Source organism: Muntiacus reevesi, unplaced genomic scaffold (assembly GCF_963930625.1).
Source record: "Muntiacus reevesi unplaced genomic scaffold, mMunRee1.1 SCAFFOLD_59, whole genome shotgun sequence".
NCBI lineage: Eukaryota > Metazoa > Chordata > Mammalia > Artiodactyla > Cervidae > Muntiacus > Muntiacus reevesi.
The window spans coordinates 147,918-171,568 of NW_027077848.1; the positions used below are offsets into that span (position 1 = coordinate 147,918).

The 23,651-nt window shown below is 47.2% G+C and overlaps 1 non-coding gene across 1 annotated transcript; it reads right to left on the reverse strand.

Annotated features, from left to right (window-relative positions):
- Positions 1 to 1,248: 1,248 nt before the first annotated feature.
- TRNAC-GCA (transfer RNA cysteine (anticodon GCA)) lies at positions 1,249 to 1,320 on the reverse strand. The gene has a single exon. It is a non-coding gene; the product is annotated as a tRNA-Cys (tRNA).
- Positions 1,321 to 23,651: the final 22,331 nt, after the last annotated feature.

Sequence of the window (23,651 nt, forward strand, 5' to 3'; positions counted from 1 at the left end):
GACAAGCCTGCAGAGCTCTGTGCCCATCAGTCACAAGAGACTGCCTCCCGATGGCCAGCAGCATTTACAAGTGACCTCCTAAGGCCTTCACCAAACTATAGGGGCACCTCTGGATTTTCTGTTTCCCTCACTTTTCTGACTCTTTTCTTAAAAAAAAAAAAAAGCAAATTTCTTCATAGAATGCCACAGTGGAAGGAAAATAGGCCTCCAATTTTTACACCTCAGGTTGCAAAAAAACTTGGAGCTTTTTTTTTTAACTAAAGCACCACATAATTAAAAAATTTTACACGTTCTAATTATTCAGTTCCAAAACATCACACTTATTGCACAGGGTCCCTATGGAAAGGCCCCCTTTCAGCAGGACAGCCACAGATTCCACCACGAAAGGGCAGCAAGGTGTTCTCCTCCTTTCTTTTCTGCCTGGGTGGCCACCAGGTTTTTAAATCCATGCACCCTACTAAGTTTCTAGGGTGCAATTCGTGGACCCTTCCCTTTCCCATCCCAGCAGGTGATTAAGGGCCCACTGGACTGCAAACTGTCGGTAGCAGAGCTGGGCCAGCCGGCCAGTCAGAGTAAGGGTTGTGGAGTGCCCAGCAGGTGAAAGAAATCACCAGGAAGGATAAATCCCTTGGACTTCCTGGGGACCTCACTGCAGGCACGAGGCTGCTTGGGAAAATCACAAGAGTCCGAGTTTTATATGAAGGGGTAAAGTGGTAAAGGCCTTGACCCCAATGGCGAGGTCTTTCTGTGACCTCCAGGTTGGGGGCATCGAAACTATGCCAACAGAGAGGGCGGAACACGTGGTTCCCTGCTCCACCCTACGCCACCGAGTCCCAGTTCCCTTACCTGTGGTCCGTACCCTGCCGCTCTCCTCACTGGATGCTGATCGATGGGGATCCAGGAGCCCACGAAATGTGCATTCCCAGTTGCAATGGAGACCCCTGAGACCTGGGACCCACTGCCTAGGAGCTCAGAGGAGGCACGCTCCACCCCCGACATGGGCCAGGTGTGCTTCGGCCATACGCCCACTTCCAGGAGAGGTCTGCGGGGCTCCCTACTGCCGCCAGGTGAAATCCATCCAGGAGCAAATCCACCCTAAGAGACAACCCAAGCTTTTTATCAGCTGTGAAGTGAAGTCGCTCAGTCGTGTCCGACTGAGTGACCCATGAACCTACCAGGTTCCTCCGTCCATGCAATTTTCTAGGCAAGGGTACTGGACTGAGTTGCCATTTCCTTCTCCAGGGGATCTTCCCAACCCAGGGATCGAACCTGGGTCTCCCGCACTGCAGGCAGACGCTTTACCATCTGAGCCACCAGGGAAGCCCCACACTAGGTACCCGGAAAGGGGGAGGCGGGCGAGGTGCAAGGCTTGCCCTGTGGGACACTGCCCCGATTTCGACCACCACCGCCAAATCCCCACCCGCGGGCCTCGACCCTGCCAGGCCCGTGACACATGGGGGCCCCCAGTGCGCCAGTCGACCGCCGCCCGGAGGTCCCCGTCGACGCCAAACGACCAACCCCACATCCCCCCCGAAATGGGCAGAGCCCTCCCCCACCACCTCGTACACAGGTACGGCCGCCCCCCGGGAATCTGTCCTCTCCCCTCAACCACCGGGGCCCCCTACCCGCACCCGTGTCCCAGGCACCCTCCTCCCTCCACCACCAAGGGCAGAGAAGACGGGAAGCATGGCGCCAAGCAGGCAGGGACATGACAGAGGTGAGAGGGTGAGAGACAAGACAGCTGCGCAAGGCGTGGGGAGGGGTGGCTGCGAGCAAGCCCGGAGGCTCGAAGGGCGTGAGGAGGCGTCTGGCGACAGCGCAGCAGGCCCAGAAAAGCGGACGACGACTGGCTGAGGCAAACAGGTCCAGGGCCAGCGGCGGGACGCGTCAGGCAGGCAAGCGGCCCAGCAATGGGTAGCCGCCATCTGTCACGCCGCACAGCCCACAAGACGCGACCGGAGGATCTGCGCCGTGTGGTCTGCGGCTGGGGGAATGGCAGCCATGGCCGTCGCCGCGGGTGAAGGCGCCTTCGGTGGGGTGGGGGCGCACTGAGCACCTCCACCCCTACCCCAAACCTCGGATCCAGCCTCAAGGGAAATTGGCGGGGAGGTTGGGCGGAAGAGGGACACCAGAGACGCCGCCACCGGGCGCAGGGCAAGGGTGGCGGGGCGCCCGGCCGAGGATGGAGGGGCGAGCGGGAAGGCGGAGGAGAGCTGCCTTTCCCACCCGACCCGCACTCTGCACGCCGCCCCCCACCCTCTCCCGCGGGCCCCTCTTCCCCTACCACCGGAAATGCCACCAGACCCGACCGCCCGCCCTGGGCGCGCCGCCTTCCATACCTCTTTAACTCCCTTACCTTTCCATCCGGCGCTGCCGGGGTGGAGGAGAGGCTCAGGAGCCGGGCACGGCTAGGCGAGACCTCCGCGCCGCTCTTGGAACCGACCATAGTAATGATCCTTCCGCAGGTTCAACAATGGAAAACTTGTCAGCTGATCTGTCTATAATTCAGGGATAAAACTATGACTACAGAAAGGAAAGATGACCTGACCTAGGATGGCCATGATATTCTATAGAATCAGAGGAAATTGGTTAAAATAAAAAAAATTTTCTTGGAAACTGTAAAGCTGGTTCTTTTGCACATGCAATTAAAAACATAGCTTGTTAAAAAGGCCTGCCCAGGGCAAAGCTTGAAGTTAACCATTTCCCTAGAAAACAATGCCCACTTTGCCTGAGACCTCAGCCTTGGGCAAATGAGAACTTCAACACCCCCCCCCCCAAAAAAAAAGGGAAGTCAAAGAGATATTTTAAATCTTAGGGGTAAAAGTAGAAGATCTCTGTGTGGATTTCTGTATGTCTCAGTGTGAGTCTTCTGTTTTTTGATTATATTGCTGAAGTTGTAAGTGAGTTCTTATTTAAATGATCTAAAGAAAAGGAAGCCCTCACAACTCAAATAGCTCTCAATACAAGAAAAAAAATTGACCTAAATGAATTTTGGATTCATGTGAATTGGGAAAGAGTCAATATTAAATATCTTGTATTTTATTTTTTTCACTGCTCTAATATAGACATGTCTAAGAGTCATTAACATTAAACATAAACTTTTCATAGTGCCTAGATTTATTATAATTTGAATATTGCTATATTGTTATATCTCTTACAAACTTGTCAACAAAGAAAGTACCTCTAAAAACAAACCAAAAAAACTCCTTAAAAATGTAAATGTGATATGAGCTTTTAGATAAACTATTAAAAATAATTATACTTTAAAATATCTGTCTATAGTAGTCTCGATTGAAGGCTGAGGAGAAGGGGACAACAGAGGATAAGATGGTTGGATGGCATCACTGACTCGATGGACATGAGGCTGAGCAAGCCCCGGGATTTGGTGATGGACAGGGAAGCCTGGCAGCCACGGGGTCGCAAAGAGTCAGACACAACTGAACTGAACTGAACTTACAATAGTTTCTCCAGATTTTGGTTACCTGAATTTCTATGGTTGTGCTAAACGAAGTGATGACAGTGTATTGAATAGCTAGATCATTTCATAAATTAAGGTTCTGAAACATTCACTACTTGACAGGACCTTCCTCTTACATAGAAACTAAAGAGATTTTGACTATCCATGAATAGTGTCTGGTGCCATGCTGAGATGTTCAGTGTAAGAAAGCAATTTTTTTTTTTTTTTAGATAGTATCACTTATACGTATGTTCACCAATCTGTAAAATGCCAATATAAAAGTCAGTTCTCGGTTGCTTAAGGAAAAATGTATGACTTGTTATTAAGGAAGGTATGAGGAATAAAATTACATTTTATGAAGGAAAAAGTAGTAGTTTAGACTTGCAGGTGGCAGTTTCAGGATGGGGGAAGCAAAGGAATGGGTACAGAAGGCGATAAGGAGGTTTTATGGAAAGTGGACCCCCAGAAAAGAGTTTTGTTCCTAGTACAAGGTTTCTTGAGACGCTGAACTGCCTTTGCTAGTGGATTTTAAGTTTCTTTACCTCTTAAATGATCCGTCCTAGGTTTACCTTTGAAATCTTTTGGTAACTTTGGCTAAGTGGAAAAGTATTATTTCACAGCCTACCTGACTGTTATAAACCCTTTTGATATTTATGAACAAACCTTCCTAAATAATTGACTTCTAGCTAACTTTGGGATGCTTCAGAGGGCCCGTGAGACTTCCCAAAGCAAGATATTAAACAACCTGAGTTCATTTGGCATGTTAAACTACATGGGAAGTGTTGTCAGAAGGAGTGATTGAATCTTCTCAAGTTATATTGTATGGTTGATGATACTAATAGAGATATCCTAGAAATTATGTGACATTCATGAAAATCTGATATGTTCTGATAAAATGCCATCAGTTATAATTCGAGTTATCATATTAAAGTGTTTCAAATCACAGCAATGACCAGATTTACTTTGTCAATTTCAATTTAATCAGATTTTAAACGTGCCTTCTGTGGTTTCACACTGATGCCTTTGCAAAAATACTGCTACTTCAAGATATACGGAAGCTTTTCTAATCTTACCCATAAACAATTTTTTGTTTGTTTGTTATCTGGTAAGCTGGTACCAGATTGGAAATTAGTATACTCTCTAGGTAAAGAGAGCACAGTTTTCTTAGAATGCAGCTTTCAATCACAGATTATTGATTTCTTAACCTTTCAGTGATTTATTTTTGTGTTCATAATCCTTTTTTTTTTTATACTTCGGTAAAGTAAATAACCATTGTTTAAGATTATGGTACATGTAGGATGGACCAAGCTTTCCCCACTCCTACAAATTCTCTTAAACCCTTGTATTCTTCTGATGGGACCAAGGTCTCACTTTCCTCCAGAGGGACAATCCAAGCTTTTCATCAGCTGATCTGCCCCTGATATCAGAGTCAATTTGAGCACTATTTGGTCTATAATTTAGGCATGAAACTATGACTACATAAAGGAAAGATGACTTTTTGATGCAGGATGGCCATGCTATTCCTTGGACTTCAGAGAAAATTGGTTAAAATTAAACTCCCCCCCCTCCCCCTTGGAAACTGCAAAGCTGGTTCTTTTAGCATATGCAATTGAAAACATCTAGGTTGTTAGGTCAGTTTTCATTCCAGTCCCAAAGGAAAGCAATGACAAAGAATGTTCAAAATGCTGCACAGTTGCACTCATCTCACACACTAGTAAAGTAATGCTCAAAATTCTCCAAGCCAGGCTTCAACAAAACATGGGCTGTGAGCTTCCAGATGTTCAAGGTGGATTTCGAAAAGGCAGAGGAACCAGAGATCAAACTGCCAACATCCACTGCATCAAGGAAAAAGCAAGAGAGTACCAGAGAAACATCTATTTCTGCTTTATTGACTGTGCCAAAGCCTTTGACTGCAGGTGTCACAATGAACTGGGGAAAATTCTGAAAGAGATGGGAATTCCAGACCACCTGACCTGCCTCTTGAGAAACCTGTATGCAGGTCAGGAAGAAACAGAACTGGACCTGGAACAACAGACTGGCTCCAAACAGGGAAAGGAATATGTCAAGGCTGTATAGTGTCACCTTGCTTATTTAACTTATATGCAGAGTACATCATGAGAAATGCTGGGCTGGATGAAGCGCAAGCTGGAATCAAAACTGCCAGGAGAAATATCAATAACGTCAGATATGCAGATGACACCACCCTTATGGCAGAAAGGGAAGAAGAACTATAGAGCCTCTTGATGAAAGTGAAAGTGGAGAGTGTAAAAGCTACCTTAAAGCTCAACATTCAGAAAACTAAACAGTGGCAGACTTTATTTTGGGGGGCTCGGAAATCACTGCAGGTGGTGACTGCAGGCATGAAATTAAAAGATGCTTGCTACTGCTGCTGCTAAGTCACTTCAGTCCTGTCTGACTCCGTGCGACCCCATAGATGGCAGCCCACCTGGCTCCCCCATCCCTGGGATTCTCCAGGCAAGAACACTGGAGTGGGTTACCATTTCCTTCTCCAGTGCATGAAAAGTGAAAAGTGAAAGTGAAGTTGTTCAGTCGTGTCCGACTCTTAGCGACCCCATGGACTGCAACCTACCAAACTAGTCTGTCCATGGGATTTTCCAGGCAAGAGTACTGGAGTGGGCTGGCATTGCCCTCTCCAAAAAGATGCTTTACAACTTGTGCCTTAGCCAGACTACTTTGGGTTAGAGGGCGTTTTTGAGGAGATCGAGTGGGGAGCAAATCAGAAGGCTGTTGTCGGTGTCCTGGTATACGATCTCAGGATCGTATACCTGAACAAGGATGACAGTGGGGATGGAGCTGCAACGGAGAAAAATTTTAGTGGATATGACTTCACAACTCAGCAGTTAATTACAGACAGGGGAAATATGAGCAAGAGGTAAAGAATGACGGCAGGCTTCTAGTCCAAGGAACTGACAGCAACGCCTGGAACCATACTTGCGTGGTTGAGATTCAAAATCAATGTGCTCAATTTGCTCAAGCAACTTTCTCCAAGGGGAGTAATTCCATCATTAAACTGTAGAAATACTGTTCCTGGGCCCTCATACGTGCAAGTCCCTGAGCACTTTGCATTTCACGAGAATGACAATCGCTCTTTATCTGGTCATCCAGGAAGGGTGTGGGTTTAGGAGCGAGGGATGGGTTTGTTTTAAAGGGTGTTTAGAGCCTTGCAGGATCTTGGGCAATCAAATACCTTCCTGAGCACTGACATTTATTTCTTAATTTTTAAATTTACAATTCATCCAAATCTTGCAGTCCAAAGGAAAAAAATGTGAAAACATCACAGAAAAATAATATCTGAAACTATCTGATTGCCTTGTGATTCATAGGGGATAAGCCTAAACTGCCCTTGACATTGAGGGACTGCTGAATATTGGCCCTCAGATCTCATCACAATCAACGATGAGCAACTTTTTAAGAATTGCCAGAAGTATTTTCAAGTTCAGTGACTTCTCCTGAAGTCAAGATTGCTAGCTGTAATGATTTAAAAATCACTAATTGATAAACATCAATAAAATTAATTAACATCCACATAGCCAATGTTTATAGAGCCAGGCATAACAGAGTGTAAATTCATAAGATGGGATTCCTATTTTGCAGTGCAGTTGATGAGACAAGTTACACAAGATAGGAGATAATAGAAATAAAAATTGAAGCTATATGAGCAGTGCTTTGGGGAATAAATACTGATATATAAATCGTCACTTCTGTGAAGGATTATTTCATAGTTTCAGCCTACGATTTCTTAATCTGTTCATAGACGTCAGTGTTTAAGTAAGGGTCTTACTCCAGATGAAGCAAAGTGTGAATTTTCCAGATCAGTCAAATTTAATCCTTCAAGAGACAAATAATTTTTGGAGTCAACTTCTGTTAGAGATCTCTGAAAATTGAATTCTACAATTCAAAACATTCCAACATTTCTGCCTGAAAAATCAGAGTATGTGGAGCTGTGGTAGCCATTAGGAATATTCATAAGTATTCAGCCCATGGAGGACTGCACTTCCCCACTCCCTTGGAAATTAAGTGTGATCACTGATTATATTTGGCTGATGAAATATGCATCTAAGTGTCTCTGTGACATCTGTTAGACGCTTCGAGGGTCAGCGTGTATGTCACACATTCCCCTCCTCGCTACTGTACTTATTATGGAAAATGTGTGTGCACATAAAGCCTCCCTCAGACTGGGTCTCTGAGACAGGAAAGACCCCTGCTGACCCACACTGATCAAGTAGCATGAGCTAAAAGTTATCTTTAATTGTTTTAAGCTCAGAGTTTTGGGGGTGGGGGTTTGATTATTACTGAAGGAATACCTAGCCTGTATTATATTGGAATTCTATTTAACCATTAACGGACAGAGCAAGGTCATTAACAACCTGGTGTTGTTTGAAAGTGGACACTTCACATTAAAATCTAGATTTCTGGCGCCTGTTGACAAAAACCCTGACATGTTTATACATGGGTGATCCCTTGAGCACATCAACAAGCAGGTATATATTCTCCAGCTCGTGACAGCCCCCGTGACTCACTATGACCATACCTGAGCAGTCTTCCTCCCTGGGGGGGGGGGGTAGATATTTGACTTTCATCCTCTCTCCTAAACTGTCTAAGCATCATACACGTACTGTGCTGACTGTTGTCTACTAGAATTGCATCTCATTTTCAGTTACAAACTTCAGTGATGCTTGTAGCAACACAAAAAAGTACAAAAATCATCAATACAGCACAACAGTTAAGAAAAGAGATTTTGGAATTCACCTTCCTAGGTTCACATACCGGCTCTACCATTTTCTGTCTGTATCATCAGGGCAAATCACTTAGCCTCTTCAAATTCCAGTTTCCTTATGAGCAGAGCGAGGATAATGACGATCCCAGCTTCAGAGTGTCTGATGAGCTAACACAGTCAAGGGCTTAGACAGTGCCTGACCCTGAAGAAGCATCCAGTATGTGTTTACTAGAAACAGAGTGATTTCTTCATTTATCCAGTCATCAAAGAATTCAATAAACCTCAAAGATACAGTGGAATTGTTCTGCAGATCTGATTCCAACCAGGACCTGTTTCTGATAAAAATCAGGGCCCCAAAGCAGAAGCACATTTCACTGAGTTTTGTTGTCTCATGCTAGGTGCTGCGCTCAGACTCCTGGTAGGTTGTTCCTAGGAGCATGGGCACACAGGCATGGGAGAGAGCAAACTGGAAACACACTTGCAAAAATTGTTTGTAGCCTCTGCCAAGTGAACATCAGGACTCAGTTCACTGATCCCAAGGCAATCAGAGAGGACCACACAGCTTACTTTCTCCCATTCGGACAACTGTGGATGGCCACAGCCACACTGTCCAGGAAAGGGAACTTAGGTGAACATTACCCTGCTGAAGGAAAGGTACTGAATTCAACTGAGAAGCTTGTGAGTCACTTCTGAAGAAGCACACCCAATTCTTTTGACCTGAATGGCCTTGCCAGAAGAGCTCTCAGCTTTCAGCAAGGTACCACCAGCCCCAAAAATCCACTTGTCCAGCAGACTAACAAAAACATGTTAGGAAGCACACATTCTACCTTTTTTTTTTTTTTTTTTTGTACTTCGGTAAAGTAAATAACCATTGTTTAAGATTATGGTACATGTAGGATGGACCAAGCTTTCCCCACTCCTGCAAATTCTCTTAAACCCTCATATTCTTCTGATGGGACCAAGGTCTCACTTCCCTCCAGAGAGACAATCCAAGCTTTTTATCAGCTGATCTGCCCCTGATATCAGAGTCAATTTGAGCACTATTTGGTCTATAATTTAGGCATTAAACTATGACTACAGAAAGGAAAAATGAATTTTTGATGCAGGATGGCCATGATATTCCTTAGACGTCAGGGAAAATTGGTGAAAATGAAACTTTTCTTTCCACCCCCCTGCCCCCTTGGAAACTGCAAAGCTGGTTCTTTTAGCATATGCAATTGAACACATCTAGGTTGTTAGCTCAGCTTTCATTCCAGTCTCAAAGAAAGGCAAATGACAAAGAATGTTCAAAATGCTGCACAGTTGCACTCATCTCACACACTAGTAAAGTAATGCTCAAAATTCTCCAAGCCAGGCTTCAACAAAACATGGGCTGTGAGGTTCCAGATGTTCAAGGTGGATTTCGAAAAGGCAGAGGAACCAGAGATCAAACTGCCAACATCCACTGGATCAGGGAAAAAGCAAGAGAGTATCAGAGAAACATCTATTTCTGCTTTATTGACTGTGCCAAAGCCTTTGACTGCAGGTGTCACAATGAACTGGGGAAAATTCTGAAAGAGATGGGAATTCCAGACCACCTGACCTGCCTCTTGAGAAACCTGTATGCAGGTCAGGAAGAAACAGAACTGGACCTGGAACAACAGACTGGCTCCAAACAGGGAAAGGAATATGTCAAGGCTGCATAGTGTCACCTTGCTTATTTAACTTATATGCAGAGTACATCGTGAGAAATGCTGGGCTGGATGAAGCGCAAGCTGGAATCAAAACTGCCAGGAGAAATATCAATAACGTCAGATATGCAGATGACACCACCCTTATGGCAGAAAGGGAAGAAGAACTATAGAGCCTCTTGATGAAAGTGAAAAACAAACAAAAAAAAAAGTGAAAACATCATAGAAAAATAATATCTGAGAATATCTGATTGCCTTGTGATTCATAGGGGATAAGCCTAAACTGCCCTTGAAATTCACGGACTGCTGAATATTGGCCCTCAGATTTCATCATAATGAACGATGAGCAACTTTTTAAGAATTGCCAGAAGTGTTTTTAAGTGCTGTGACATCTCCTGAAGTCAAGATTGCTAGCTGTAATGATTTAAAAATCCCTAATTGATAAACAACAGTAAGATTAATTAACATCCACATAGCCAACATCTATAGTGCCAGGCATAACAGAGTCTAAATTCAACAGATGGGATTCCAATCTTGCAGTGCACTTGATGAGTCAAGCTACACAAGAGAGGAGATAATAGAAATAACAATTGAAGCTATATGAGCAATGCTTTGGGGTGGTATGCCCTTAGACGGAGGCAGCTGCCAGGTGCCCCAAGAGCCCCGCGTTGCGCCTCCCTTGCGTTCTGACCTGCCGGTCGGGCCTGGGGCCGCAGCTCTCGAGCGGGCGCGCGCTGCACTTGAGCCACACGACCCGTGACTGGACTCCGGCCGACCAGGGCCTGCAGCTCGGGGGCCAGCGGAGGGTGCCCCGGCCCGGCACACCGCCAGCCCCGGCCAGCACCCATCTGGCCCGGCCGGGGCCTGGCGTGCCTGCAGGACCTGCAATGGGGGGAGGGGGGGTGGGTAGAGCAACAAGGACGTCTCAGTGCCCCCTCAGCCCCTGCCCCCCACCATCCCGTTCGCTGCTCAGGGTCACTTGGCTCCGGACGAGCGGGGATTCGGCCCGGGGCCGCGGTCCCCGGAGCCTCCTGCAGGCTTAGGGGCAGCCCAGCCGAGGCCCCAGGTGCCCATCCAGACCGCTGAACAAACCCCCTGGAGCGCCTCAGCCCCGCCAATTCGCTCTACGGGGACCCGCCCTGCCCCCACGCCGCAGGCCCAGCACAGGACCTTCCTGAGAGAGCAGACGAGTGACAGCCAGGCATACGGACAGGCACTCGCACGCACCCAGGCCAGGTGACACAGAGGTAGAAAGAGACGAGCGTTCAGAGAGACACTCGAAGACAGCGTGTGGGCATGGGGGGCCTCGGGCAGGATGCCGGGCAGCTGCAGGAGCCACCCGGCCCTGAGCAGGCAAAGCGATGGGGGCGGGAGGAGGCCGCCGAGCAGGGGCGGGCCTGGAGAGGCCCAGGGTGGGAGGCCACCTGAGATTTCCACCCTCCTCGCACCGCCCCCCGGCCCCCAACCTCCTGCACGCATGCCAAGACAGGGCTCTCAGACAAAAGCTTCTCCGGAGTTTGGTCACCTGAATTTCTATCCTTGTGCTCAACTGAGTGATGACAGTGTATTGAACAGCTAGGTCATTTCCAAATAAATTAAGCTTAGTGTTTCACAGGACACCCGGACATGAATGCAGAGACCAGCACGGTTGCATGTACACCAACCCTGGTAACTGGACAACCAATGGGAAATTACTGTCTGACTCAGGAGAGAGAAAGAAACCCGAACAGATGGAATGAAATGAACAGAAACACAAACTTTGCAACTCACACCCTAATTCAATTACCAGAAAATAAACAACACTATAACCATTTTAGAAAAGCAATAGGCCTCTCCATGACCTTTGGTCGGGTGAGGAGTTCTAACACACGACAAAAAAAGCCACCTTTTCCAAATCGTGAATATGTTAGTTCACACATTGACTTTTACAATGAAATGTGTAACAAATAAACTTAAAATCATTGACTCACTACATAAGCATGGAAGTATTTTAAACATAAAATACGTTCTATAGTATTTAGGAAGCATTTGGCACATGTCTAAGTGTATGTGACCCCAAACTGGAACTTAGTGGAAGAGTCAGGATAGTCTAAAAATGAATCCCTAACTAAAAGAAACACACAGGATTACTGTAGATAAAAAACGTGAAAGAAGAGAAACTAGAAATCAGTCAATAAATGTCTTAGGGGTTAGCTTAGAGTGACTAGCCTCTGCGTGACTTTTTAAATTTTTCATGTTTGCAGCTTCCAAATATTCCATGGTGAGAATAATACTTTCGCCTCCAAACCAGAGTGACTTGGGGGTAGAAGTCAATAATTTTCTTTGCCTAGTGTCTGAATATTTACAGTCAGACGTAGAAAAGGAGGAGTCTGTCCCTTGTCTAGATGAGGTCAATCCCCAGGTGTGGGATGTCTCCAGCCCTGGTTTAGCCATAAATGTTCCACCAAAGATTTCTCTGAGACCAAATGCTCCCTAGCCCTGGAAAAGACAATATCCCTTAAAACCAGAAGCTCTTGAGGGTCTTAGACCATTAGTTAACAAATACCGAGATACTGGAACTTTAATCCGCTGTGAGTCCCCCTGCAACACCCCAATCTTGCCCATTCAAAAACCAGATGGATCTTACCGATTCGTCCAGGATCTAAGAGCTGTTAATGAAGCTGTGGTTCCCATCCACCCCATAGTCCCAAACCCATATACCCTCCTATCCCAAGTCCCAGGAAATGCCAAGTACTTCTCAGTCTTGGACCTTCAAGGTGCTTTCTTTTGCATTCCTCTCCATCCTGAATCCCAAAAACTCTTTGCTTTTGAGTGGCGGGACTTGGAAACAAGAGAGACCATACAACTCTCGACTGGACTCGACTACCCCAAGGGTTTAGGGACAGCCCTCATATCTTCGGGACTTTCTCGGGGAGAGAACTACAAACAGTAGTCTAATACGGTATGTGGATGACTTGCTCATAGCTAGGCCAGATTTTACCAGCTCTCAAATGGACACTATTTAAAACGCTAAATTTCCTGTATGAAAAGGGTTATCGAGTATCCCCCAAGTAGGCTCAGATTAGCTTAACCCAAGTAAAATACCTTGGATTTATAATTATGGAGAGAAAAAGAATGCCTGACCCCGAAGGGAGATCCCTCATCTTAAATACCCCGTACCCACAAACAAAAAAACAGCTTAGGGGATTTTTAGGAAGGACCGGGTTTTGCAGGATCTGGATTCCTAATTATGGCAATCTGGCCAGACCCCTAAATGAAAAATTAAGGGGGAAAGAGGAAGAGCCACTCCACTGGCATGAGACCTGCAAGGTGGCCTTTAATGCCCTAAAAGAGTCCATCACTACAGCCCCAGCTTTAGGCCTCCCAAACCTGGAGAAGCCTTGTAGACTCCATGTTTCTGAAAGGATAGGAACTGCTCTTGGGGTGTTAGGGCAGATGATGGGGCCCGTATTACAACCTGTGGCTTATCTCTCAAAATAACTAGATGAGGTGGCCAGAGGGTGGCCCACTTGCCTCCGGGCAGTAGGAGCCACCGCTCTTATGGTTAAGGATGCATCTAAGCTGACCCTGGGTCAGCCCACCACAGTGTATACGCCTCACCGGGTGCAAGCAGTCTTGGAAACGAAAGGGGACAGGTGGATGACAGGGGGAAGGATCACCCAATACCAAGCCCTCCTCCTTGACACTCCAGAAATAAAGTTGAGGGTCTGCCAGACTTTCAATCCAGCAACTTTACTGCCAGATCCCCCTACCTCCCCTCTGGATCACCAATGCATACAAATCACAGACGAGTTATAGTCTTCTCGCCGGGACCTATCAGAGACACCTTTATCTGACCCAGAGGAAAACTGGTACACAGATGGCAGCAGTATTGTAGAAAAGGGAGAGAGGGAAGCAGGATATGCTGTAGCGAGCCTGGAAGAAACTAAGGAAAGTGGGTCTCTTCCCCCAGACACCTCAGCCCAGAAAGCTGAACTTTTTGCCCTGACAAGAGCTTTGGAGTTAGGAGAAGGAAAGAGGATTAATGTGTGTATGGACTCTAAGTATGCTTTCCTCATTCTGCATGCCCGTGCAGCAATTTGGAAAGAAAGAGGGATGCTCGGTGCCCGAAGCTCTGCTATTAAACACAAAGAGCTCATTCTCAGGCTCCTGGAGGCAGTCAAACTTCCTGCAAAATTAGCTGTCATCCACTGCAAGAGTCACCAAAAGGGGCAAGAAAAAGAGGCTCAGGGAAATAGGAAAGCTGATCAAGAGGCAGGACGAGCTGCCGGGGAAGCTACCTCTGCCACTGCTATCTGCCCCCTTTTCCCCAAGGAAACCCTGAGTCCAGATTTTACCCCAGGGGGACATTCCTGATATGCTGAGCGGGGCTGGGAGATTGGGTCACATGGGTGGTTTCAGCCTGATCAGGCCCAAATAATACTCCCTGATTCTCAGGTTTAAAACATTACTAACTCCTTACATAAGAGCACCCATTTTGGAAAAGATAATCTAGAAATCTTGCTTAAGCCTATTCTCTCCCATCCCCAGTTAGCTAAGGTTGTTAAACAGGTCACACAAAATTGTGACACCTGTCTAAAAAATAACCCCAAAACCAGACCTCCTCTAATTACACCTGTCGAACATCGGGGATCATACCCAGGAGCAGACTGGCAAGTAGAATTTACAGTCATGCCCAAGACCCAATGGTTTTCTTATTTGCTAGTCTTTATTGACACATTCACAGGATGGATCGAAGCGTTCCCTACTGAGATAGAAAGAGCTACAGAAGTCTGTAAAGCTCTGCTGAAGGAGATAGTGCCTAGGTTTGGGCTGCCTCGTTAACTTCAGAGTGACAACAGGCCCTCACTTACAGCCACGATACCCCAGAACCTAGCCGCATGCTTAGGCATAAAATACTGGCTCCGCTCATCCTGGAGGCCTCAAGCTTCAGGAAAGATAGGGAGAGCCAACCAGACTCTTAAAAGGGCTCTGCTCTGGCTAAGCTATGTCAAGAAAGACATAATAAGTGGACACATATGCTGCCCATAGCCCTCATGAGGCTACGGACATCCCCCAAACGGCCACTATTGTTAAGTCCTTATGAAATGATGTATGGACGTCCATTCTTAACTTCCTATTTGTTTTTTGACGAGGATGCCAATACACTCTTAAAACATATAATTGACCTGGGAAGGTTTCAGCAAGAACTCCAACGGTATGGAGAACAAACCACAGGAAGACTTGAAAAATCCCCAGGTAAAGCCAGGGGATCAAGTATCAGTAAAGACCTGGCAAGAAAAAGGGAGTCCAAACCAGCTGTCCGAGAAATGGACAGGGCCATATCAGGTTGTTCTAGTGACTTCAACTGCTGTAAAAGTGAAGGGTCTATCTGCCTGGGTCCACAATTCTAGAATAAAAACCTATGGCCTACAGGAGGGGGAGACAGAAACTGAGACTCCGAAGCCAGAGGACAGCTATTCCTGTGAACCTGTTGAAGATCTCAGGCTCTTTTTCAAGCAGAACCCCATCAATCCTGCCTCAGATAAGTAAAATGCATCATATGATGTTCTTCCTCTTTCTAATCATATCTCCCTGGATGGCTATTGATCTCTCCCTAAACGAGGCATGTTCACTTGCAAACCACAGTGCTTCTCAACTCAACCTAACCAGCCCGGGCTGCATCTGCATTAATGCCAAAGGTTGGGGGTATGTCCAACCGTCCCAGGGTATCAATATCAAAGGCCCACCCTTCCAGCCGAGCTATGGGCTGTTACTCAGCGCCCCCATGTGGTCGTAATATGGCCTTTTGGGAAAAGGGGGAAAAAAAACTTCATGTCTTGGTACCAGCAACAACTGTCTCTATTTACCCCCTGGATGACATCTGCAATCCCACCTGGGCCCTTATTTTCTCTCATGACTAACATCCCCCAAGTGACCTTCCCTATCTCTCTAAAAAGCCACTCCCTAACAGGGGTGTCAGTGAGAAATCTAGACGACTCACAATGTGGGGTGACCGTCACTGTTGAAACTGATGGGAAAAACCGGGACAGGCCCTACAGCTGGGAGACCAGCCGACGCCAATCCCCGGCCAACACCCGCCTGGCCCGGCCCGGGGCACTTCCCGGTCCCCAGCGGCCTGGCGAGGCTGCGGGAGCTCTGGCGGTGGTTGGGGTGGGGGGTGGCTTGAGAGGGGAGGACGTCTCGGTGCCCCCCCACCGCCCGCCCCCCACCATCCCGTTCGCTGCTCAGGGTCACGTGGCTCCGGAGGAGCGGGGCGTCGGCCCGGGGCCGCGGTCCCCGGAGCCTCCTGTCGGCTTAGGGGCAGCCCAACCGGGGCCCCAGGCGCCCATCCTGCCGGCTATGCAAACCCCCTGGAGCGCCTCAGCCCCGCCCTGTCCTCCAACCGAGGCCCGCCCTGCCCCCACGCCGCGGGCCCAGCACAGGACCTTCCTGAGAGAGCGGACGAGCGACAGCCAGGTACACGGAGAGGCACTCGCACGCACCCACGCCAGGTGAGATAGAGGCAGAAAGAGACGAGGGTTCAGAGAGACACCGGAAGACAGCGTGTGGGCAGGGGGGGACTCGGGCAGGATGCCGGGCAGCTGCAGAGACCACCCGGCCCTGAGCAGCAAACGCGATGGGGGCGGGGGGAGGCTGCCTAGCAGAGGCAGGCCTGCAGAGGCCCAGGTTGGGAGGGCACCTGAGATATCCGCGGTCCGCGCCCCACCCACCCCAACCCCCTGCACACACGCCCCTCTCCGACAAAAGCTTCTCCGGAGTTTGGTCACCTGAATTTCCATCCTTGTGCTCAACTGAGTGATGACAGTATATTGCACAGCTAGGTCATTTCCAAATAAATTAAGCTTAGTGTTTCACAGAACACCCGGACATGAATGCAGAGACCAGCACGGATGCATGGACACCAACCTTGGTTACTGGACAACCAATGGGAAATTACTGTCTGACTCAGGAGAGAGAAAGAAACCCGAACAGATGGAATGAAATGAACAGAATCACGAACTTTGCAACTCACACCCTAATTCAATTACAAAAAAAAAAAAAAAAACACAACAACAACACTATAACCATTTAAGAAAAACAATAGACCTCTCCATGACCTTTGGTCGGGTGAGGAGTTCTAGCACACGACAAAAAAAGCCACCTTTTCCAAATCGTGAATATGTTAGTTCACACATTGACTTTTACATTGAAATGTGTAACAAATAAACTTAAAATCATTGACTCACTACATAAGCATGGAAGTATTTTAAACATAAAATATGTTCTATAGTATTCAGGAAGCATTTGGCACATGTCTCACAGTATGACACCCAAAACTGGAAGTTAGTTGAAGAGTCAGGATAGTCTAAAAATGAATCCCTAACTAAAAGGAATACACAGGATTATTGTAGATAAAAAAGGTTAAAGAAGAGAAACTAGAAATCAGTCAATAAATATTTTAGCGGTTAGCTTAGAGTGACTAGCCTCTGCGTGACTTTTTAAATTTTTCATGTTTGCATCTTCCAAATTTTCCATGGTGAGAATAATACTTTCATATCAGTTTCGAAATCAGTCTCACACTAAAGACAGTAAGAGTGGAATAAGAAATAAGAAATGCTTGGGGGAAAAAAAAATGCTTGAACTAAAGGTGGTACTGATGAAATTATTTGCAGGGCAGCCAAGGAGTCACAGATGTAGAGAACAGACTTATGGACATGGGCAGGGGGAAGTAAGGAGAGTGTGAGATGAATGCAGAGGAACACGGAAACATAGTACCATACGTTAAAAGAGATGCCAATTCAATTTGCTGTATGACTCGGGGGACTCAAACAGGGGCTCTGCAACAAGCTAGAGGGGTAGAATGGGGAGGAGGCGATGGGAGAGAGGTTCAGGAGGGAGGAGACATATGTACACCTGTGGCTCATTCACGTTCATGTCTGGCAACAAAATTCTGTAAAGCAACTATCCTTCAATTAAAAGAAAAAGTCATGTTTGGACTTACCAAACAAGGTCTTGTGTACTTCTAGCATGGCCTTCTGTTTCGTGCTGCCATCCTTAATTCATTCTTCCATATCATTAAACAGACTAGTCAAGTTTTTCCCAAAAACATCTTGAGCTCCTGCATTATGCTGATCGACTGCCTTCTCTCGATCCAGTATAGAATGGAGACCAAAGAAACCTTTTGTCGTTTCTTCAAGTGATTGAAGCCACTCTATGTGATTTTAAAAAATAAATGTGGATAAGACGGATATCACCAAAGCAATCTAATGACAATATCTGTGCTTCATTAAAGACTTCTGCAGAGAACTAATAAATTTTATATATAGTATCAGAAGAATTTTTTAAATCCACACCAACATTTCCTTCGCCTCCGCTAGCCATCTCGACAAGGAAAACTGATTTTACCAATCAATGTCCCTAGTTCTTCTCCCTCACCGATTTTTATCCAATATGTGTTACTCAGGCAGGAGACCCTGGTTCAATTCCTGGGTCTGGAAGATCCGCTGGAGAAGGGATAGGCTACCCACTCCAGTATTAGTGTGCTTCCCTTGTGGCTCAGTTGGTAAAGAATCATTCCTCTGTACCAAGAGTAGCTCAACTCCTCTCAAAGCAAATAGAGGACGGTAGTAACTATGCAGGACAAAGCTGATTCTGTATATTTATCCTACTCACTCATGAGCTTGACAGAGGTCCTAGATCTGTTACCACGTTTTTTTTTTAAAGTGATATTCACATGTCCAGTTGAAAGTCGCTCAGTTCGTCCCTGACTCTTTGCGGCCCCAAGGACTATACAGTCCATGGAAATCTCTAGGCCAGAATACTGGAGTGGGTAGCCTATCCCTTCTCCAGGGGATCTTCCCGACCCAGGACTCAAAGCGGGGTCTCCTGCGTTACTGGCAGATTCTTTAGCAACTGAGCTAGTAGGGCTTCCCTGGTGGCTCAGTTGCTAAAGAATATCTGCATAACTGTCTATCGATTTGGAATTAGCAATCTGTCTTTGAGCAGGGCCGGTCATAAGCAGCTTCTGTGAGAAAACAGAAGCATGTCTGTCTGACTTTCTTCTCTGGGGAGCTTTCACTGTTCTTGTGCTAGTGCACATGGCAAGTTTCTAAGTGAGAAAGTAATGGCTACTATCACAGCTGGCCACTGAGGTACTTAATGGCAGAGGCAATCCCAGCTCTGCCAAGCAGTAGCCATCACGAAATCAGCTATTGTCATTGTAGCCAAGTTCCGTGAATTTGTGGTGTTATTTGCTGTGTTCTTCAAGAAGATGCCTTCGCCCTGCCAGTAAGACATATTTCCATAACACATAGCCATGCACTCAATCGATGTGCATATTCCAGTAAAGCCCAGCCCCGATGTCTTAGAGGAGCCTCTCTGCCCATTGTGCTAAGCCAGTCTAATTTTGTGTGAGACCGTGAAAACTCAGTGTCTTTATTACGCTTGTGCTTCTGACGAGAGGTCTGAGAAGGCACTTCTGAAGGTTTATTCCTACCAGTCATTGTCATATTTATCGAGTCTTTATTTTATATTTTTTCTTATTTTTTACTTCTACCAGTTTCTTGCTACCAACCCGTCTCCCTCCACCCTCGTGCACACAAGGTCAGTCATGGAATCCCGTGGACTTCCGCCCACCAGACTCCTCTGCCCATGGATTTTTCCAGGCAAGAATACTGGAGTGGGTTGCCATTTCCTTCTCCATGTATGGAGTCTTTAAAGATTCCATCACTGAGGTGTTGTTTCTCCACTTGTACATGCCCTTTCTCCCTAAGTGCAGTAGAAGTCATCCTCACTGCCCAACATGTCTCTCTTCCGTCCTCTGGAGTATGTATTGCTTGAGCTCACCACAGCGTCAGGATATTCTAGAAACCCTTCTGATTGCATTCTCTTCGGGAGTTTGCAAGTGCTTCAAACCTCAGAAAGTGCTTTGTAGCACTTTTTACGAACACAGCTGAAAGGGAAGTCAACACTCAGTGACAGTCACAGGCTTCCATGGCCTGGACTTGATTATGGGCTGTGCTTTCATAAACATCGTGTTTCCGATACCAACTAAGATGTCACTGAGAAATTTTTTTCTTTCTCATCATTGTATCTTTCATGTTTATTTAGATATATTATGGGTTTTCCTATATATCTTCCCTTAGGGATGAGGGTCTTAAGTCAGTAGAACTTACTACAACTGATTTCCATTTAGCTGTGTTAGGACAGGAAAAAGAATGACCAGCTGCTCGATTCTTAAGATTATGTATGAAAATATGATTCGTTTTACTGTGTGAAGTCATCCGATTCTAACTTTCTGAAGTAGGCATTCAGAAAAATAAAAAAAAATCGCCTAACTACTAGGCGGTCTCCCATCCAAGTACTGACCAGGCCCGTCCCGGCTCACTTTCCCAGATCAGAGGAGAGAGGGCACGTTCAGGTTGGTATGGCCTTAGACTGAGGCGGCTGCCAGGCGCCCCAGGAGCCCCGAGTTGCGCCTCCCTTGCGGTCTGACCTGCCGGTCGGGCCTGGGGCTGCAGGTCTCGAGCGGGCGCGCTGCACTTGAGCCGCACGACCCGCGACTGGACTCCAGCCGGCCGGAGCCTGCAGCTCCGCGAACCGCGGAGGGCGCCCACGCTCCTCACAACGCGAGCCCAGGCCAGCACCCGTTTGGCCCGGCTGGCCGGGGCCTGGCGTGCCTGCGCAACCTGGGGAGGGGGTAGGGGGGGTGGGTAGAGCAGCGAGGACATCTCGGTGCCCCCTCACCCCCTGTCACCCACCATCCCGTTCGCTGCTCAGGGTCAGGTGGCTCCGGACGTGGGTGGCTTCGGCCCGGGTCCGCGGTCCCCGGAGCCTCCTGGGGCTTAGGGGCAGCCCAGCCGGGGCCCCAGGTGCCCGTCCTGCCGGCTGCGCACCCCCCTGGAGCGACTCAGCCCCGCCCTTTCGCCCTACCGAGGCCCGCCCTGCCCCCACGCCGCGGGCCCAGCACAGGACCTTCCTGGGAGAGCAGACGAGCGACAGCCAGGGACACGGACAGGCACTCGCACGCACCCACGCCAGGTGAGACAGAGGCAGAAAGAGTCGAGGGTTCAGAGAGAGACTGGAAGACAGTTTGTGGGCAGGGGGAGCCTCGGGCAGGATGCCGGGCAGCTGCAGAGACCACCCGGCCCTGAGCAGCCAAAGCGATGGGGGCGGGGGGAGGCCACTGAGCAGCGGAGGGCCTGGAGAGGCTCAGGGTGGGAGGACACCTGAGATCTTCGTGCTCCGCGCACCGCCCCCTCCCCCCAACCCCCTCCACGCATGCCATGCCGGGGCGCTCTGACACTAGCTTCTCTGGAGTTTTGTCACTTGAATTTCTCTCCCTCTGCTCAACTGAGTGATGAGAGTGTATTGAACAGCTAGGTCATTTCCAAATAAATTAAGCTTAGTGTTTCACAGGACACCAGGACATGTATGGAGAGACCAGCACGGATGCATGGACACCAACCTTGGTAACTGGACAACCAATGGGAAATTACTGTCTGACTCAGGAGAGAGAAAGAAACCCGAACATATGGAATGAAATGAACAGAAACACAAGCTTTGCAACTCACACCCTAATTCAATTACCAGAAAATAAACAACACTATAACCATTTTAGAAAAACAATAGACCTCTCCATGACCTTTGGTCGGCTGAGGAGTTCAAACACACAACCAAAAAAAGCCAACTTTTCCAAGTGGTGAATATGTTAGTTCACACATTGACTTTTACATTGAAATGTGTAACAAATAAACTTAAAATCATTCACTCACTACATAAACATGGATGTATTTTAAACATAAAATATGTTCTATAGTATTCAGGAAGCACTTGGCACATCTGTAAATGTATCAGACCCAAAACTGGAACGTAGTGGAAGAATCAGGATAGTCTAAAAATGAATCCCTAACTAAAAGGAACACACAGGATTACTGTAGATAAAAAAGGTTAAAGAAGAGAAGCTAGAAATCAGTCAATAAATGTCTTAGGGGTTAGCTTAGAGTGACTAGCCTCTGCGTGACTCTTTAAATTTTTCATGTTTGCAGCTTCCAGATTTTCCATGGTGAGAATAATACTTTCGCCTCCAAACCAGAGTGACTTGGGGACACAAAGGTAGAAGTCGATAATTTTCTTTGCCTATGTCTGAATATTTACAGTCAGAGGTAGAAAAGGAGGAGTCTGTCCCTTGTCTAGATGAGGTCAATCCCCAGGTGTGGGATGTCTCCAGCCCTGGTTTAGCCATAAATGTTCCACCAGTAAAGATTTCTCTGAGACCAAATGCTCCCTAGCCCTGGAAAAGACAACATCCCTTAAAACCAGAAGCTCTTGAGGGTCTTAGACCATTAGTTAACAAATACCGAGATACTGGAAATCTAATCAGCTGTGAGTCCCACTGCAACACCCCAATCTTGCCCATTCAAAAACCAGATGGATCTTACCGATTCGTCCAAGATCTAAGAGCTGTTAATGAAGCTGTGGTTCCCATCCACCCCATAGTCCCAAACCCATATACCCTCCTATCCCAAGTCCCAGGAAATGCCAAGTACTTCTCAGTCTTGGACCTTCAAGGTGCTTTCTTTTGCATTCCTCTCCATCCTGAATCCCAAAAACTCTTTGCTTTTGAGTGGCAGGACTTGGAAACAAGAGAGACCATACAACTCTCGACTGGACTCGACTACTCCAAGGGTTTAGCGACAGCCCTCATATCTTCGGGACTTCCTCGGGGAGAGAACTAAGGGAATTAACTTTAACAAACAGTAGTCTAATACAGTATGTGGATGACTTGCTCATAGCTAGGCCAGATTTTACCAGCTCTCAAATGGACACTATTTAAAACGTTAACTTTCCTATATGAAAAGGGTTATCGAGTATCCCCCAAGTAGGCTCAGATTAGCTTAACCCAAGTAAAATACCTTGGATTTATAATTACGGAGAGAAAAAGAATGCCTGACCCGAGGGGAGATCCCTCATCTTAAATACCCCGTACCCCCAAACAAAACAACAGCTTAGGGGATTTTTAGGAAGGACCGGGTTTTGCAGGATCTGGATTCCTAATTATGGCAATCTGGCCAGACCCCTATATGAAAATTTAAGGGGGAAAGTGGAAGAGCCACTTGACTGGCATGAGACCTGCAAGGTGGCCTTTAATGCCCTAAAAGAGTCCATCACTACAGCCCCAGCTTTAGGCCTCCCAAACCTGGAGAAGCCTTTTAGACTCTATGTTTCCGAAAGGACAGGAACTGCTCTTGGGGTGTTAGGGCAGATGATGGGGCCCGTATGACAACCTGTGGCTTATCTCTCAAAATAACTAGATGAGGTGGCCAGAGGGTGGCCCACTTGCCTCCGGGCAGTAGCAGCCACCGCTCTTATGGTTAAGGAGGCATCTAAGCTGACCCTGGGTCATCCCACCACAGTGTATACGCCTCACCGTGTGCAAGCAGTCTTGGAAACGAAAGGGGACAGGTGGATGACAGGGGGAAGGATCACCCAATACCAAGCCCTCCTCCTTGACACTCCAGAAATAAAGTTGAGGGTCTGCCAGACTTTCAATCCAGCAACCTTACTGCCAGATCCCCCTACCTCCCCTCTGGATCACCAATGCATACAAATCACAGATGAGTTATAGTCTTCTCGCCGGGACCTATCAGAGACACCTTTATCTGACCCAGAGGAAAACTGGCACACAGATGGCAGCAGTTTTGTAGAAAAGGGAGAGAGGAAAGCAGGATATGCTGTAGCGAGCCTGGAAGAAACTAAGGAAAGTGGGTCTCTTCCCCCAGACACCTCAGCCCAGAAAGCTGAA